The sequence below is a fragment of the Aegilops tauschii genome, chromosome 6, assembly GCF_002575655.3.
Source record: "Aegilops tauschii subsp. strangulata cultivar AL8/78 chromosome 6, Aet v6.0, whole genome shotgun sequence".
Taxonomy (NCBI): Eukaryota; Viridiplantae; Streptophyta; class Magnoliopsida; order Poales; family Poaceae; genus Aegilops; species Aegilops tauschii.
The window spans coordinates 188,694,560-188,707,718 of NC_053040.3; positions in this window are offsets into that span (position 1 = coordinate 188,694,560).

Below are 13,159 nucleotides of genomic sequence, written 5' to 3' on the forward strand. Positions count from 1 at the left end.
CAAGGGACTAGTCTACTGTTTTGGTGTGCCAAACAGAGTCATCACCGACAACGGCACGTAGTTCACAAGCCACACCTTCACCGACAACGGCACGTAGTTTTGCTTCCGTGGCACACCCACTGAGCAATGGCCAAGCGGAGAGGGAAAATGCTGAAGTGTTGCGAGGCTTGAGAATGAAGACTGGTGACAAGCTGCACAAGAGCGGAAGGCGCTAGATTGATGAGTTGCCGATGGTTCTTTGGTCGATCAGGACGAAGGAAAATCGAGCCACCGGCCAGACACCCTTTTCCCTAATCTATGGGGCAGAAGCAGTTCTCCCCACGGAACTCATATACGGGTCACCTCGAGTGCTCGCTTATGACGAGCTTGAGCAAGAGCAGTTGCGGCAAGATGACGCAACGCTCCTTGAGGAAGATCGTCTTCGGGCGGCTGTGAGAGCAGCACGCTACCAGCAGGCCTTGCACCACTACCATAGCCGCAAGGTCCATGCCCGAAACTTTGAGGAAGGTGACCTTATTCTTCGGCGCGTTCAGTCGGCCAAGAATTCCAAGAAGTTGACGCCGAAGTGGGAAGGCCCATATCGGGTAATACGAGTCACCAGGCCCGGCGCAGTCCGCCTGGAGACTGAAGATGTTGTCCCAGTGAGTAACTCCTGGAACATCGAGCATCTTCGCAAGTTTTACCCATAAGGCGCGGCTTGTCGGGCCTTCCGGCAAGCCACCTTTTGTACAAGATTTGCCGGCAAGGCATGTAACCCTCTGTACAACGCCAGGCGCAGACCCTGAGCATAAATAAATAAAGCGCTGGCGCCCTAAGTTATAGCATGCATGCTAGGTCTAAGTCTCTTCCTCGGTTAGGGTTGGTAGTGCTTGGCGGCGACTAACCTCTAGCCTAGAGGTCGAATTTTGTGTTTTTCTGTTCTCTTTGGTTCACAGGGCACTTCTGCTAAGCCGCCTGGGAAAAGGAGAACGAACTAGCGCTCCGGCCCCGGTAGGGCAAGGTTGCCAGGGGCTGAAGATACAAGGATCCAACCACGGCAAGCCAAGGTTGCCGGGGGCTGCGGATTCAGATAAGTTTTTCATCCCCCTGTTATGCATTTCCATATAGAACTGGGACATGTGAAACCTCGTCTATGATCCAAAAACCACCGTGCTCCCCTTTTCCCATACCTGAGAGCTACCTCCTGGGTCAGAATTTGGTAGTAGTCGCGGTGGCGAGGAGATGAACGAGGGGCCTAACTCTACTTCGCCCCTGCCTCCGCCAAGAGCGCGAGAATGGTCGACTGAAGTGGGGAAACGGCAAGGCCTGTTGCCGGGCGACAATGTTTACCTTAAAAATAACGAGGATTCGTCCTTGGCATGGGCCTCGCTCACGCACAAAGAACCCGGCAAGCACCCTTTTTTATTAAAAACGTCCCATACAGGTACAGTTCATACGGAAAGAAAAACATGAGCAAGGGGATTACAAGCTTTAAATCTAACAAGTGCCCGTAGGCCCACAAACTGAAATGAAATAAGGTGCCCGTAATCCCTTTCTTGTCCCTCTCCTCAGAAGGTGGAGCAAGACGGCGGAGAGCAAAAGGGGCGCCTCGGCGAGGTGCGAGGAGCAGAAGGCACCAAGAGAACATCTTGGTGCCGAGGAAGGAGCTAGAAGACGAGGCAGCGGGCCGGCAATATGCGACGAAGGCGTCGGTGCCCGCGTACTCCAAGCTGACGGCCGCCACCCGCCTTCTTCGCCTTCCCCGGCCCTCCTACGCCAGCCGCCCAAGGAGACGACGGGGAGCACCCCGATGGAGAGCTTGGCGAGGATGGCCCCCCGCAGGGCGCGTGGCTGAGGGAGGGGCGGCGCGGTCAGTCGAAGTCGGAGTCGGCATCCTGCCGCTCGACTCCCTCGTCGCCGCTGTCGCTGTCCTCCTCGTCACTCCCGCTTGAGGAGGAATCTTCATCGTTGGAGGAGCTCTCCATGCAGCACTTCGGGCGAGTTCCAAGGTCTCCGAAGACCTTGACGGAGAGCAAGCCGCCCTCCATTAGCTTGAAGTAGAGGACGAGCCCCACCGTCAAGCTATGGATGCGGGCAAACGTCTTCCATCCGCCACGGAGATACATGACATGCGGAGCGGGGAAGTCGATGTCGACCCACGTGTCGCCGGTCCCGCAACTCCTCATGTGCAATCTGAGGGTCTGGGCGGATCGAGCTCCATCTCCTGGGCGAAGGGGGTGGGAAGACGGAGACAACGACGTGGTGGCTGGGGCAGCCTGATGAAGAATTCGCGGGGCCGGTCCCCGACATGACCCTCCATCGCAGGGGGCACCGCTGGTAGAGGCACGGCCGCCACGCCACCTCATCCTCCTCTCCCCCGGCCGCTGCGGCGACCTCAGCCACGCCCCCTCCCCCTTCCTCTCGTGGCTGGCTCTGCCACCGCGGGCTCGTGGGAAGGAGGGACGCGCTGACGAGCAGCGACCCTCACCGCCACCGTCGAAGGCCCAGCACCTCCTCTCGCCATGGCAGATGGAGGGAAGAAGCAAAGGTGAAAAAGGATGGAGGCGGAAGGAATGTGGGATGACGCCCTCCCTCCCCCTCCTTATAAAGAGGCGGGGTCGAGGCTCGGCCGCCCCACTCAGCCAATCCAGCCATCGGAGGCGCAGGGAATCGGGACCGACCCGCTGCCCCAATCAGCGATGGTCCGGTTTCCCGCCTCCGCCACCTGCCACTTGCATGGAGGACGTGTGGCGGGCGAGCAGGACCGAAAACACGGTGAGACGACCGTTCCCCGCCCTGTGATCATGGGGCGTGGACGCCTCGAAGACTGCGACCCGAGCCCATTCAGTAGATGAGCCGCGACACCACGCCTCCCTCTTTTTATGGGGAAGGCGCGAGCTGCCTCTTTACCACGATGTGACGCATGCGTGCGGAAACCGCCCCACGCATGCCGCCCACATCACACGCAACCCCCCACGTCGCGCGTTCAACATGGGTCGTGGGGAAGCGCGGCGGACGAAGAGTTACTGCGGTAAAAATCCCGCCCCGACTGCCTGCGCACCGTTTTGGGCCTGGCCAAACAACTTGTCGCGCTTATGTGTGGCCCAGGCCCCGGGGCTCCTGCCGGTGTACAAAAGTAGGGGCTCTCCTTTTGACCCCATTACTTGTGCACGGGTAGTCAGAGCCACGCGCCGCGGCCACACGTAGCAGGGCAAAGGAGGGAAGCCGGAGAGAAGCCGAAGCCCAAGATGGCCAAGGCAACGCCATGGCCAAGAACACAAAGAGCAGAAGGGCGAAGCAGGCTCCCCCGGCAAGACCCTTGCCGGGGCAGCCTCAGCAGCCCCGGCAAGAGCCTTGCCTGGGCGGCATGCCCAACGCCAACAGAGTGAGCCACCCTTGAGCCCGCAGGTTCCGACACCGACTATGTTGGAACCGAGGCTCGGGAGGCACCTCTGCGATGGCATGCAGATCTTTGTCAAGACCATGGATACATGAGATCAGATGCGGGCCAGAAGACGGCAACCCTCGGCAGGATCCGTGCCAAGGAAAGCCACGAGACCCTTGGCAAGAACCTTGCCGGGGACGACTGCGCGCCACGGCAAGACCCTTGTCAAGCCCCGGCAAGGCCCTTGCCGAGGATATCAGCGGGGCCAGTACCAGGCCCACACCAGCCAAGTTTCTACCGCCGTTCGCATACACCTACCAGCCCGACCAGTTGGGCTGGCACCTGTGTGGCAACATGCAGCTTCCAGGCCAGATCAGCAAGTGCCTGCGTGCCGGCATGCAGATCTTCATGAAGACCCTACCACCGCGCCACCTCAGCTGCTTGCCTGCCTACATGGCGCCGCATGCATCGCTGGCCAGGGCGCATGTCGAAGCAAGGAGGAGCGGCGACGGACGGGATGGGCCTCGCTTCCGTCCCCGATAAAGCTAGGGGACACCTAAGCGACGCATTAAATGCGTCTTGTCCTATAATATGGGCGATAAGCTAACCGTACTGTAGGCCTTTCGACCTCCTGTGTGCCACTGTGGCAGCCCCTTTCGACTATAAAAGGAGGCCCATGGCGTACTGGAGAGGGATTCAGCTCTTTTGAACTACGCAGCCACCATAGCTAGTTCGGGACCTCAAGAACACTCAATACATCCACCAAAGCAGGACTAGGGTTTTACGCATCCTCGCGGCCCGAACCTGGGTAAACGATCTTTGTGCTGATTGTTAATCCTGCTCTTCTCACAACCCTGCACCCGGGCAACCGTAGTAGGGATCCATGTGATCCCATAGGTGTCGTTTCCCACCGACACAAATGGAGATTGGGTTGTTTATATTGGGTACAACTGCTAGTGGGAACTTGTGAATGTGTACACTCGTCACCGGGTTCCACTTCCAAAAATCTCAGACTGCCCAGGGTTTGAGCACACCGGTTATGACCGTACTTTCAACTACGGTCATGGTGACTGTCGTCTATAGAAGATAGCAATTTGTCAAGTTCCTGACCGCTCTTGGGATTTAATGGAATATGTAGTTGTTGCTATCTTCGCCAAGCTTGTGAATGTGTGCACTCGTCACCGGGTTCCACTTCCAAAAATCTCAGACTGCCCAGAGGTTGAGCACACCGGTATTCTATGTACGTTCAACTACGATCATGGTGACTATCGTCTACATAAGATAGCAATTTGTCAAGTTCCCGACCGCTCTTGGGTTTATAGGAATGCTTGTGTTATCGCTATCTTCGACAAGCTTGTTGCCGTCCTTCATGGTTCAACTCGATGGATATTGCTCAAAAATCAGTTTCTATACACGGATGAGTACTATGATGCAATTCAATACGAGGGTGTTGTGTTTGCTGCCACCACTCGTGGCACTGTTTTTGCATGGAATCCTTATGCTTTCGGTACGTTTGTCTTCCACCGTAATTATAATTGTTTCATCCACATGCATGCGGGTTAGCTAGTTTCCCTTTATTAATTAACCTTCTTGTCTTTCCAAGGTCATGTGAACATTCCACCACCTATACTTGAAAAAATTTATAACCAAGGGGGAGATGACGACGATGATGATCACGAGCACGAGGACCCATATACTCAGTGGCGCCTGGCAACTTATTCTGATGGATCACCTCTTCTTGTCTGTATACAGGGCACTGCTGATGTTACTAAAGAAGCAGGTGTTGTCTCCCATGGTCGCACTCTCCGGACCTATTCCAACATCCGTTGCAGGGTATTCGGGATGGATACTAATGTGCTAGCCCCAACACCTTCTCCCTGGTTTAGTATTAATACTCTTAGAGGAAACTCGCTCTTCCTTGGACAAAACTATCCAATGATGGTGAAAGGTGATCCAACAGCTGTTGACACAACATTACTACCATTTATGAGAAGCAACTGTATCTATACCTCGGACATTGCTATGGTTTCCTACCGTGGCTATCACAATATGCGTCCTGACATAGGCCGCTTCAGCCTGGATGATCAGTCATGCGTTGGTCTCGAGATTGACAGTAGCTGCCCCTTCCCAGAGAATCACTTCTGGTTCAAAGCAAGTGTTTCCAATGCCGAGGATTGGTTGAGGTGATGTTCATTTCATTGCTTGTTATTTGTTGTGTGATGAAAACTTTAGTATTTACTAGAATGTATCATCGTTGTCGTTGTGGGTTCGTGACCTGTTGTATGTAATAAAATGATATGTCTGTGATAAACTTACTAAATTCATGAATGTCTTTCGAGTCGCTTCTCCGAGTGGGTGCTGCGACGAGGCAAAAAAATATTTTCTGAATACATAATTGTACGTGCATTGCAACAGGTTATTGGATGAGTCCAATCAACAATGGTACTACTACTATTTGTACTAGCTTCACATGCTTCGCGCATCGGGCGGGTGTTTTTACTGTAGCTGCGAATCCCATCATCCTAGGTCCTCGGATGAGTCCAGTAGAAATTGCATTCTGATGTTTGGGTTCAAACTTTCAAAACTGTTGCACTATCTCTACGTCTACGTAAACGTAATACAACAAGTTTTATACTTGAGACCAGCCACCCACCCTCACAAAGAATACTTTTTAACCTAGCATAGACTCCAGGAAATTTGGCCACAGTGTGAGGTGGGCCATATGTTAATGTGTTCGCTGTACGTAACCAGCACCTCGAATCCTTGATATATGTAGTAGGGTGGCATGGGCCAGAACAAGCATTCACGTCCAGGAGTACGACACACGCCACCAGCACGACTTCCATCTGACACCATATTTCTTGGATTCCGTGCTACATCTATCCCTTAAACCTCGTCGTTTCTCTAACTCAGCCATCGGGCGGCGGGCGAGGTGAGGGTTTGCCGATAGTCGGTTTCCTCAATTGCAGTCCCACTTGTAAGGCCAACTCCAACACACAACCACAAATGGACCTCTGTTTTGCCTGGATTCTGTCTGTTTGGGTAGGGCAATGGGGTCGTGTCCGGGCCATTTCTCAGATGCGGTGGCCGTGCGCCCAACGCGCGGACGCATCCTGGCTGCGTACATTTTCCTTTGCAAACACATATCTTTTTTTCATCATTTGATTTTTGGTACATGGAAATACATCACAAAAATTTGACTAGGAAAGCAAGACCAAAGAAAACAAGAACCACAAGAATACATTTTAGAAGATATCCAACTTCCATAACTCCTCCTGTAAGTTGGATTAGTGCCTTCTCGATGCATTCATTGTTGATCTGCAGAGGCTCGATCTTGCGTGCTTCTTTCTTCTTCGAGTGTAAAGAAGTAGACATTGCTTCCTTGCATCTAGTCTCATGTCTAGCCTCTATTCTATCAACAAGTGCACTAGTCACATCTCTAGCCTCTATGCTAGCTAAAAGTGCTGGAACATCTACTAAATTGCGTTGTATCAATATATCGATGTACTCTTCTTCGCAATACCAAAACCTGCATCCATTCTACACAATAAAATTTTAAGTTAGCACAACTAGTCTAATCCGAGAGCACAACCGAAGCTAAAGTAGCACATACCCCATCGGTTGAGCACTTGATGAACACCCATCCGGGATGTTCCGGTGTTGTAGACACACGGTGCAAGACCTTCTTTGGGCAGTCGTCACACGTAATGAGTGGCAACGGTGCGCCGATGAGCTTTTGGGCCAGCACCGAGCCCGGCCGACCGCCATTCATGTATCTGCCGGCGGACCGCTGATGGTGTAGATCCAAACAGCTAGAGGAGGAGTCAGTACCTGCATGCGGCCTTGCAGCCTTGCTGGGGCCTTCCGGCATGGTCCCCGGCCAGTCCATGGCACGGCGCGGCCTCCCACAGTCGGGCGAGCTCAAGCCCGAACGGATCCGCTCCAAATCCGGCCGCCGGATGCGCAAAACATGTAGCCGTGGTTGGGTAGCTCTGGGGCGTCGAGGGAAAGGGGGCTGAGAGAGCACGCGTCCGAGCTGCATGCGCTGGAGTTGGCCTAGTGGCGTGGCGGACCAACCGTGTGGGGGTGCGAAGTGGCTTCGCTCGTGTGGGGGACGGAAGCCATCCCGCGTGGGCACTAGGTCTGACAGGACGGTCTTGTCGTCAATTTGTGACCTCTGTGGCAACCGTCCGCTCCCCACTAGCCTCTTCGTTGACATGTGGTCCCGTTCCAACATGTGAGTGAGACGACAGCGAGTCCTTTTGTACAATTTCCGAACGGACGTTTATGTAGGACGGGGCGCCTCTTCGTGTACCGTGGCAACCGTCCATCGACTCTTCGCCTTTCCCTCTCGATTTGGAACTGCTGTCGCACGCTCTTCCTCCCTCCTCCATTTGCCTTCACCCTTCCTTCTGACATTGTTCGATCGTCTTCTCCATGGAGGGAACAGACCGGAAAGGACCCCGTTATTCTTGCCCCGATCTGAATGATGACATGGTGAAGGAACACATTGATCGGTGTGACGTCATCACCTCGGCTAGCATGGCAGGTTCGTTCAAGACCATTCTCGACTCAACTAATAACATCATTACAACGAACCCAAGGGTCCAGGAGCGGTTTGATCTCCCCTATCTTCTTCACCGTGACCCTACTCACTGGCGCGCGGACGACCGAGGCCTCGCCTTGTGCAAGTTGGTGCCGCTTGATAATGATATGTGCGATGTTAAGATGCCATCGCTTGAGGGTAAGGCTTGGGCAGGCGCAAATGGAGATTGGGTTGTTTATATTGGGTCCAACTGCTAGTGGGAACTTGTGAATGTGTACACTCGTCACCGGGTTCCACTTCCAAAAATCTCAGACTGCCCAGGGGTTGAGCACACCGGTTATGACCGTACTTTCAACTACGGTCATGGTGACTGTCGTCTATAGAAGATAGCAATTTGTCCAGTTCCTGACCGCTCTTGGGATTTAATGGAATATGTAGTTGTTGCTATCTTCGCCAAGCTTGTTGCCTTCCTTCATAGTACGACTGGATGGATATTGCTCAAAAATCAGTTTCTATACAAGGATGAGTACTGTTATGCGATTCAATACGAGGGTCTTGTGTTTGCTGCCACCACTCGTGGCACTGTTTTTGCATGGAATCCTTATGCTTTCGGTACGTTTGTTTTCCACCGTAATTATAATTGTTTCATCCACATGCATGCGGGTTAGCTAGTTTCCCTTTACTAATTAACCTTCTTGTCTTTCCAAGGTCCTGTGAACATTCCACCACCTATACTTGAAAAAATTTATAACCAAGGGGGAGATGACGATGATGATGATCACGAGCATGAGGACCCATATACTCAGTGGCACCTGGCAACTTATTCCGATGGATCACCTCTTCTTGTCTGTATACAGGGCACCGCTGATGTGACTAAGGAAGCAGGTGTTGTCTCCCATGGTCGCACTCTCCGGACCTATTCCAACATCCGTTGCAGGGTATTCGGGATGGATACTACTGTGCTAGCACCAACACCATCTCCTTTGTTTAGTATTGATACTCTTGGAGGAAACTCGCTCTTCCTTGGACAAAACTATCCAATCATGGTGAAAGGCGATCCAGCTGCTGTTGACACAATGTTACTACCATTTATGAGAAGCAACTGTATATATACCTCGGACATTGCTATGCTTCCCTACCGTGGCTATCACAATATGGGTCATGAAATAGGCCGCTTCAGCCTGGATGATCAGTCCTCGGTTGGTCTCGAGATTGATAGTAGCTGGCCCTTCCGAGACAAACTCTTCTGGTTCAAAGCAAGCATTTCCAACGCCGAGGAGTGGTTGAGCTAAAGTTCATTTCAATGCTTGTTATTTGCTGTGTGATGAAAACTTTAGTATTTACTAGAATGTTTTGTTGGAACTAATCTATAATCCAACATGTATCCTCGTTGTCGTTGTGTGTTGATGACTTGTTGTATGTAATGAATGGTACATTTGCATATGCATGTCATAAACTCAATTTATAAATGGTTTTCGACTCACTTCTTGGAGTGTTAGTGTCGTAGTAGTATAACCAGCATATGTAGTAGTATGAAGTTGCCACATCACATAGAGCCAACCAATAGTTAGTTCTAGTTAGATCAACTAGAGCTAGGTGTCGCACAGAGGCCGAGAAATATGGTGATAGCGTGACTGCATGAGGTGGGCTTGTACGTAGTATGATGTAGGCACAGGGCTTGCCGTGTTTCCTACTCCTCCGGTCTAAATGTGGACAAGATTTGGTCGAGTTCTTCCTTCTTTTGCCGACACGTGGGACATCCAGCATCCAGGTCATCTCATGCAAGAAAATGGAGTGGTAGTTGAAGCCACGTGATGTGCATCTTGGGTTAAACTTTAAATATAATCTTACTACTCTTGACTAACTCCAAAGGCGGCCACCAAAGATCTTCATTGGACTTGTTTTTCATCACCAGCACATCGAGGTAAAAGATGTGCAGGTTCAGTGGGTCCTCTTGTGTTTTCACTGGTATGTGGGACCGCATGTGAGCAAACAGACGATGGGCTCCGTGCATCTACTGGCTGGCTGAGAAGAGAGATAGAGGAGGGCTAAGCACGGACTCCAGGAAATTTGTTCTACGTAACCAGCACCTCGATATAGGCTCGATATAGTGGGGTGGCATGGGCCATAACTAGCATTCACGTCTAGCAGTACGGCACACGCCACCCACATGAGTCCCATCCGACACCAATTTTCTTGGAGTCTGTGCTACAGCCATCTCTTCTCCCTCCTGTTTTATCAGCCATCGCGCGGTGGGCAGGGTGGGGGTTTGCCGATAGTCGGTTTGCTCAACTGCGGTCCCACTTGTAAGTGAAAATGCAACACAGCACGCATTCCCGGCGTGCCGGACCAACCGTGTGGGGGTGCGACGCGAACACGGCAGACTTTTCCTTTTGAACTTGTAACTTGTAAATTTTGGTTCTGCTCCATGGCGCGACCGATAGATAGAAATAACAATTTTCCCTAGAGTAATGAGAAGTTTGGTTCTAGCGCGGTTCATGCATGCAGTATGTATGGAAATTATGAAGTTGATGCGATAGGTAAGATAATTACTAGTAGTACCATATACTACTACATGGATTTGACGAAAAGATAAAGATACATACAGATCCATCAATGACATCCTCATGCCCTAGTGCGCCGGGTCACCAACCGACGTGTGAGGAGCAGCGGCGTTAGCGGCGAGCTCAACGTGCTTCTGAACAATGCCGTCCAAGGTTGCCCTGCGGCTCAAGAAGGCCAGCGACCTATCGTCCTCCTCTGGCACGTAGTAGTCCTTGTGGACGATTTGCGCGTAGACATGGGTGATTATGTCGATGGTGTCTTGCTGCCCCAGACACTACGCGGCGAGCGCAACCTCGAGGTGGACATTCTCCGGCGCGATAGCGGGCAGTCGCAGGGCCACCAGTGCGTCGAAGAGGTTGTCACCATAGAGGCCGTTGAGGGTGGCGGGCATCGCATATCCTGGGCGCGTGGGCTGGAGGCGTACGTCAAGGTCGTCCGCGAGCTTCTTGACGATGGTGAACTTGTCGAGGAAGCCGACGAGGACCTTGTCGAACAAGGAGACGAAGCTGTCGTCCAAGCGGCCTCTCGCCCTGGTGGCCTCAAGCACGACCTGGAGAAGTTCCTCGGTGCCGGGCCGCAGGCCAGTGTCGTGGATCATCTGGCACAGCTGGCTGATGCTCGCGTTAATCGCCTCCATGGGTGTAGCTTCTAGTTAACTGATCTTGCGATTGGAGTGATCACTCTTTCCCTTGGTTAGGTGCGTAGGTGCGTAGGATTTCGTAGATTGGACTGGCGGGGAGCCTTTATATGAGAAGTGCAGACTGCGTTGCATTCACGTGTGTGTTGGCCATCTGCTCCTCGGCCCTCTACTGCACCTGCCTTTGGTTGTATGACAGGTGGGCCAGCCACCTGTTGGGCCCACGTGTCATTCACCCAAACGCAGGTGCAGTAAGTCAATGAAGTTGCGTCCGCCTCCGTCCCAAAACACTTAGGCATGGTACATTAACTCCCTCCTTGTTTCTTATTTCGTGACATATCAACCAATGAGAGATGTGGGCCGTGCATGCTTTCAATGACTTGAGACTACCAAACATGACATGCAGTGGTTAGTTCATTGCATGTAATCCTATTAATTAGCAAAAATACATTAAGTTCTCTCGCTTTCCCCTTTGTCTTGGTCACGGATCACAACCTAAGAGCATGGTTAATACTTAATAGTATAGCCAGCTGCTGGCTATAAGATGTTGCCATGTCATAGTAGAGCCATCACTTGTAGCCACTCATACAATAAGGTTAGCTATAAGGCTGGCTATAAGAGTACTACTTTTTCTCATCTTCTCTCTCTCTCTTTGTCAATATTTATTGTATATCGGCCTAGGAATCCGCATATAGCTAGGCTCTTGCATGAGAGCCCACTCCTCTTTTTCACTTGCTCTAAGATGACTTAGACTAGCCATAGTGGGAGTAACTTCAGCAGTAACATCGAATCCAACTCAACAAATTTGCTTATGTGGCAATGAGTTAATGAGGAGAGAGGTAGTTTGAGTAACTTAGCTAGTTATTACTGTAACATCACATGTCCCAATGCAATATGAGTCTATAACCTAATAAATGAGGCTTTGCATGTTACCATACTTATGTTACTACCCACTATGAAAGGTAGTAACATAGTTTAGGGATATGTGTATGTTACTAGTGTATGTTACTCTTCACTGTGGCTAGTCATACACCTAGACGGAGGGAGTAGTCTCAAGTCATTGGATGCATACGCACACCACGTCTCGTATTTGTATTCAGTTATTTCTTTTTTCGTGGCAACAAACAGGGAACAAAGTGGGTAGTTAATGCATCGCGCCTAAAAGTTTTGGGATTACTATTTAGTTTTCGTAACGTGACTAATGCACCAGTACAGAGGGAGTACAATAGTAGTCTTTGATTGCAATTTTTTGTTGGTAGCTTACAAAGCTGAGCGCTCGGTGAGTACAATAGTAGTCTGATTGATGAGACTTCAGATTTGAGCCATCTAGCGGAAGGAATAAAACAATACACCATGTATTTATTTACAGGGGGCAGTACATTTTTTGTGACATGCATTACTAGATATTGCTAGTCAAATACTAAATCCAGATGGACGTGGTAGTACTACTAAATCCAGACGGTGGTGCTAGTACTAGTAGTAGTACTATCAATGTAGTAGCATTGTACTACCCATTTGTCAAATTATTACGTGCTGCTCGTCGCAGTGAAGTGACAAGACCCTGCGCCGGAGATGACACCTGAGTATAGGCGCCGTGTTCGGCATAACATAAGTCAGCCTCACCGTCTGCAGTCACTATCATCATGGCTATAGAGCTAGCCTGCTTACAACTAGCCGTGTTCGACATAATTTCCCATGCGTAGATGCCCATGCATTGCACGGAACACCAAGATTTGGGGTGGAAGGCGCCGGCAGCGGCCATCGCGCCAGATTTTTCCATGGGCTTCTAGATGTGGTGGGAGGAGATAAGGCTGATTGTGAGAGACAAGGAGTTGTTTGTAAATAGGGAACAAATGCGGGCATCTTTGTGCAAAACTGGAGAAGTTTGGTTTGTATGTGTCAGATCTAGATCCGACGGCTATTGGTGAAAGATGGCAGGCACAACATGATCACCAACTCAGGACCTCTTTGATTCGCAGGATTTTGAAAACGCAGGAATAGGACATGGCAATATTACAAGTTTCAAACTGATATTACAAATGTTAGG